Raw genomic sequence first — 6,000 nt, forward strand, 5'->3', positions numbered from 1 at the left:
TCACTTGTCTCAAGGAGACTGGGAAGGAAACTCAGGCACAATATAAATGGGGCCCGTGGCAGCCTCAAACACCTTGGAAAATTCCCCAGCCCGGACGCTGCGCCGTTTTTAAGTAATAAAACCACAGAGAGATTACATGGCCACCTGACAGCCTGCGACGGATGGCTGCCCGCATGAACTTTTTACCTTCGGGATGGGGACCGAGAGGAGAAGAAGAAAAAAAGAGGAGGGAACTGCCCAGCAAGCAAGCTCCTTCCTCATGCTAGTTTCAAAGCCTTTGCCAAGGTGAGGGCGGGAGCCGCACTTGGGCTGACTGTGTCCCCAACTCAGTTACCCAGGGAGCCTCCATCCTCTCCGGGGTCCTCGGGCTTGGTTTCTTCATCTGGAGAATGGGGATATGCCCAGCTGGTTTTTTAGTTTTCCAGAACCCAGACACAGCCCTGAAATAATGTTTCCAGGGTTAGAAGTATAGTCCTTGCTTTCATTCATTCATTCTTTGATTCAACAAGAATTCATCATCGTGCCAGTTTAGCAGTGGGGGCGGGGTGGGGACAAAAGGGCGACCGGGTGGAAAGGTGTGAGGAAATCTCTAAGGAACAACTGAGTGATGCTCAGTGTACTGCTCACTAGCCATGTGACCTCAGGCAGGTCACTCCAGCCTCAGGTCACTCAGAGCCTCAGTTTCCTCATCTATAAAATGGGGGCGATAATGGTACCTCCTTCAAAGAGCTGTGATGAGGAGACAGGAGATCCCCCTGAGACAAGCCCCTAGCACAGTGCTTGGCACATAGGAGGTATGCACCAGGTCCTTTTCTTTTTAAGGCTGGAGAATCCTTGTGACATCTGGCCCCTGGGACTCCACCCTAAAACCCACACATTCCAAGCTGGGCATGAAACCATCAAATACTTAACCATTCAGTAAAGTTTTCACTCTTTGCAAGACAGTATTTCTCTGGTCCAGGATGCTAAGCTCTTTGTGTCATGGACTCTGATTCTCACTCTGTGGAAAAATAATGGTTGTAGGACCTGGTGCTTATGAAGCAGCTGCCATAAACCAGTCATGGCACCGAAGTCTTCAAATATGTTTTATTTGTCAGGTCATTAGTTCAGCCCAGGCATTTGTTGGTATGTTAGCAGTTGTGTTTGGACTAGTGCAGCAGTGAGGCTACTCAAGCAGGAAAGGGAAGACAATCTACCAATAGACAAAAGGATAAACAACTCTCTCACCCACAGCAACTTTCTAGTCATACTCTCTTAGGATGCTCTTTCATGTGGAAGCAGCGTGCTAAAGTCCAAGCCTGGGACTAGCAGGAGACTGGTCCCTAAGGAGATTCCTCCATGTTGGTGTCTCTCAATCTTCTGAGCCGACTGGCCTCCACTGCCCCTCAAAGCCACTCTTCCTTCTGCCCTAGTCTGTGGGTCTTCCCAGATGGCTTGCAGATCTCGTGCACTCTGGTGGTCAGTTCAGCCCATAGAGGCACTGGCAATAGATGAAACAGGCATGAGGAGAGGGTTGGGGTATTCATTCCTCCAGCTCCATCCCCCCTGGGTTCCATCCCTGCTGGGTCCCATCTCTGCTGTCTCCTGGGTGGCAGTGCCTCATTCCTCTGCAACAGACACAAGACCTGTCAGGAAGGCCCTTCCCTTTGGCTGCTGCTAAGGAACAGCCCACTTAACATCTTGGTGACTGCTCTTTTTCTAAGTCTCCAAGCCTGGGGTTGAACATCACTTCCCAATGGTGGCCGCCCAGTGATTGGCCATCCTTGCAGGTCTCCTTTGACACTGCCTGTACCTTTCTACGGAAAGCCTCATCAAAACCTCTCCAACCTCCCCTTGGGGTGTGTCATTCATTTCCCACCATGTCATTGACAACTACACCTAGGGGGTGCAGAGCTGAGGACAAAGCAGGCTGGGAACTTTGACGGTAAGACCTGGCTGTTCCCCCATCCTAGGGCCTGGAAATCCCCTTCCTGTGTGGGGCTGGTCTCTGATGATGGTCAGGAGGGCCTGAGGCTGAGACAGTGGCGAGGCCACCACCCGTCCCACTGGCACAGGACCCAGGTCGCCTCTGCACCTCAGTCTTCCATGACGATGCACACACTGTCACCAAGGGCCCCTAGTCCTTTGGGGACTTCAAGGGCAGCAGGGGTGCTTGAGATACCATGATGGCCCTGAAAGCGGGCACTTCAGCAGGTAAGAGAAACATATATTAGCTCAAGTGAGAGAAAATAAGGAATGTGCTGGAAGGAAAACAGGGAATCTTCTGGACCCTAAAGGGAGAGAGTGCAGCCAGGACTGGGGTCATGGCCAAGGGCTGTGGGAACCCACCGCCACATCTCTGCCCTCTGTCTCTCTCTCTCCCTCTCTCAGTCCTTCTGTCTGTCTCTCTCTCCCATATACTCTCTCATCCTACCCGCACTGTGTCTGTGTCGACTCCTCCGTGTACTTGCGCCAACTCAGGTGACCTCGGAGTCTGCCCCAAGGTGTTCTGAAGTCCCGCTTCAAGCCCTGACTACATCTCATGCCTGCCTATGGTCCAGTCTGCTGTGGCCAGGAGCAGGCCCAGAAGGTTGGAGGTGCCATTTTTTCTCCCAGTGTAGGCCATAGATGTGACCTGTCACCCATGCCTGTCCCAACAGGTTTGTGAGGAAATGCGGCAGGAGCATTTGACATGTAGGCATGGCGACTCCTCACCCCTCAGAAGCCCCCACCCCAGAGAGAGCTGAGTCCAAGTTTTCAAGTTAAGCATTGCCAAGGGCCCAGCGAACAGGATGCAGGCTTCCCCAGAAAAAGGCAGCAACGATGGCAGCCAGGCAACCACCCTGCGGGCAATGTAACCCATGGAGCTTAACCCTAAAAAATGACCTACAAGGGACATCAGGCCATTAAGTCGAGCACATTCAGTAGAGGGACTGCCGCACACCACTTGTGAGTGTTCACCAACAGGTGGGGAAAGATGTCCAGGAAGAAAACGAGCAACACTGCCTAGTGGCTCAGAGAAGCTCAGGGGCTTCTGTCCTGCTCCCTGTGTGACATCAGGCCTTTGACTTATCCGGGCCTTAACTTACTCATCTGGAGGAATGGGGCTAATTCAATGGGACAATTCACAGGGAGCACCTTGCCTGTAATAAGTCCTCAGTCATTATTAAGACATCATACACGGAATCATACAATTATCTAGTTCCCTAGACTGCTATCTGCAGAATATTGTTCCAAACGATTCTACCTGATCTCCAATAAGTTTGGGAAACAGCATGCACAGTCCCAAATGCACACCGATGTGTTAAAGGCTCTGAGAAGTTCTGCAGTAAAGAAATCTGACTTATTTCATTAAATGAATGTTTTCCAAACTTGCTTGAGTATAGAACCATTGTTGCTTTCTTTCTTTCTTTTTTTCTTTTTATTATAAAGATGTGGGATACAATTCAGGGTTAGGTATATAAACATTGATTATGCAGGTACCCTTGTTGATGAGGTATGCCCCTCCCTCCCCTAGCAGTTTCCCTCAACTGCCAATCTCACCCCCCTCAACAGTTTCCCATTACTGCCAAATGCTTTCTTATAGTATTATAATTGTTCAAGGACCACTTATGAGTGAGAACATACGGTACTCTGTTCTTTGTTTCTGTGATAGATTACTGAGTATGATCGACTCCAAATCCAACCAAGTTGCTGCAAAGTCCATATATTTGTCCTTCTTTATGGCTGCATAATATTCCATTTGTATATGTACCACATTTTTTTATCCAGTCTAGCTTCAATGGGCAACATGGTTGAGAATCATTGTTTCACAGGACCCCTACTAACATCAATATAAAAGTTGGAATATGTTGGGACTATGATCCCATTTTAACCATGTATAATTAAACACTGCATATAGACGTTCATGTGCATTTACGTACTAGTTAGGACTCTTGCTTCAAATAACAGTCCCTCTCTAATTGACTTGGTACAAAGAGGGCTTTTAGCAAGGACGTGGGATGCCAAGGAGAAGCAGGAACGGTGTACTAGGCGACTTTCAGAACTGCCTCCTTCCCTTTTTGTCCTTCTCTCTCAGAGGTTCAGCTCTCAGGAGGACACAAGGTCCTACTCCCCAACTTTGGTCCTGGTCCCTGCAGAGATCTCTGGTTCCAAGCCCACTTGGGGTCAGGTGTGCATCTCTGATCCAATCAGCCTGGAGTCGGGGGGGTGACAGGGACACGCCAGATAAATATGACTGCCAATGATTCACCCCCCCCAGGGATGGGGAGAAGGTTCTAGAGACAGAAGAGGACCACCACTCAGTGTTGGGCAGTCACCCCCATCAATGGACACTGCTAGTAAAAGGACTTGGCCAAGGCACCAAAAGAGGCTCTCCAAGAGATGGGGCCATTGGGAAACCAGAACCACTTGCAGTCGGGAACCCATTTCAGCACATCCCCACCCCCTGCCTCAGACATCAGTAACAGAAGACTGAGAGGGAGGACAGTCACTTGGAGGTGGAAGGTTTGGCTTCTTCCTCCCCAAGTCCAAGGCCCTAACCAGGTGTCTGCAGGAAGGTGAGGCCAGCTTTCCCAGCCAAGTGCCTGACGGCTGGCCTGGCCTCCCCCACACCCACTAAGCCCAGGAAAGAGGCTCTGGTGGAGAGGGTGGGACTTGCCCAGCAGGGTGGGTACAGGGATAATCTCCTGAGTGCCCAAGCCCCAAGGTTCAGCCCCCAGTTGCAGTAGATGCCCCTGACCCGACAGCCGAGGACCATCAAGGAAGATGATTTTTAAGAGTCATGGGCTTGCAGAGGCCACCATAGCCTGGGGAAAGGGGGCACACGTCAGAAGAATTCTGCAGGAAGTCACAGTTGGGGGCCGTTCAGGCCTGGGGGAAGGACAGAGAGGAGCCCCAGGAAGTCCCTGTGGAATGGCCACCCACCGTGGACAAATCCTGTCAGCAGCCCAGCTCTCCAGCCCAACCCCAGAGCCAGACACTGCTCAGGAAGGAGGGAGAGAAAGGCGACCCCCTGCCCCCCAGGGCTGCTAGACTGTGGGCCAGCCTGCCCCCAGGGCAGAGCCAGAGGGAGATGAACTTTGAGCAGAACATGGGATTGGGATTGGCGTTTTCAAATAAGCGGGACTTAGCCTCTGGTGCTAGAAAGAGCCAGGCTTAATAATCAAAGAGGACAATTGTGGAATCGGACTGAGATGTCATTTATGGACTCACCACCCAGCAGGGAGAGCGGGAGGGCGGTTTAGGGAGAGCAGAGTGTGGCAGTTACTGGGAAAAATAAAACCGTTTCATGTTTATGCCCCTAATGAGTGGAGATGCCTCTAAGCTTGTTACACTTGATTTTTTTTTCTTTATGCTCTTCTGTATTTTCTAATTTTCCTGCAATGAACATGCATTACTTGGGTAATAGAGAAATAATAAAAACTTTAAACCGCATCAGGTGGTGAGAGTCCATGTGTCCTGAGGATTACACAGGGCCATGTATCCCGGGGGCACAGCGGCCATTGGCCGGGGTCCCAAGGAGCCCCAGGGGAGGAGTCAGGGGGGCCCCGGATGGCCCCAGAGGAGGCTGGGAGGATGAAAACTCGGCAGCAAATGATGCTGCGTCAGGCAGGTCCCCTGGTCTTAGGGCAGGCTATGGAGACAGAAGAGGCTGGGGGAGGCCTGGGACCGCCAGAGCAGGGCTGAGCTAGGAGCGCAGCTTCTGTGCTGAGTGTGGGGCCATACTGCCAGGAGGCTCTGGGGAAGCCAAGTCTCCCCTCACAAACAGAATGAAGACCACACAAGGGGGCATCTGCCCCTTTCCCAGAGCCCATTCCTGGTCTGGGGAGAATTTTGGGGAAAGGGCAGATGCCAGGAGCACCTGGAGCCTCAGCTGACAGGGCTGGATCCTGTGTCTGGGGTCACAACAAGCTCACTCCTGACAAACTGCGCTGGTCAGGGTAGGCTCAAGCACTGATGCTAAAGGGGTCACCAACTTGGCGATCGCATGGGCTTAGCCATGAATCCCAGCCCCATGGT

Source organism: Carlito syrichta, unplaced genomic scaffold (assembly GCF_000164805.1).
Source record: "Carlito syrichta isolate Samal-C Ts95f unplaced genomic scaffold, Tarsius_syrichta-2.0.1 Scaffold304325, whole genome shotgun sequence".
In the NCBI taxonomy this organism is placed as follows: domain Eukaryota; kingdom Metazoa; phylum Chordata; class Mammalia; order Primates; family Tarsiidae; genus Carlito; species Carlito syrichta.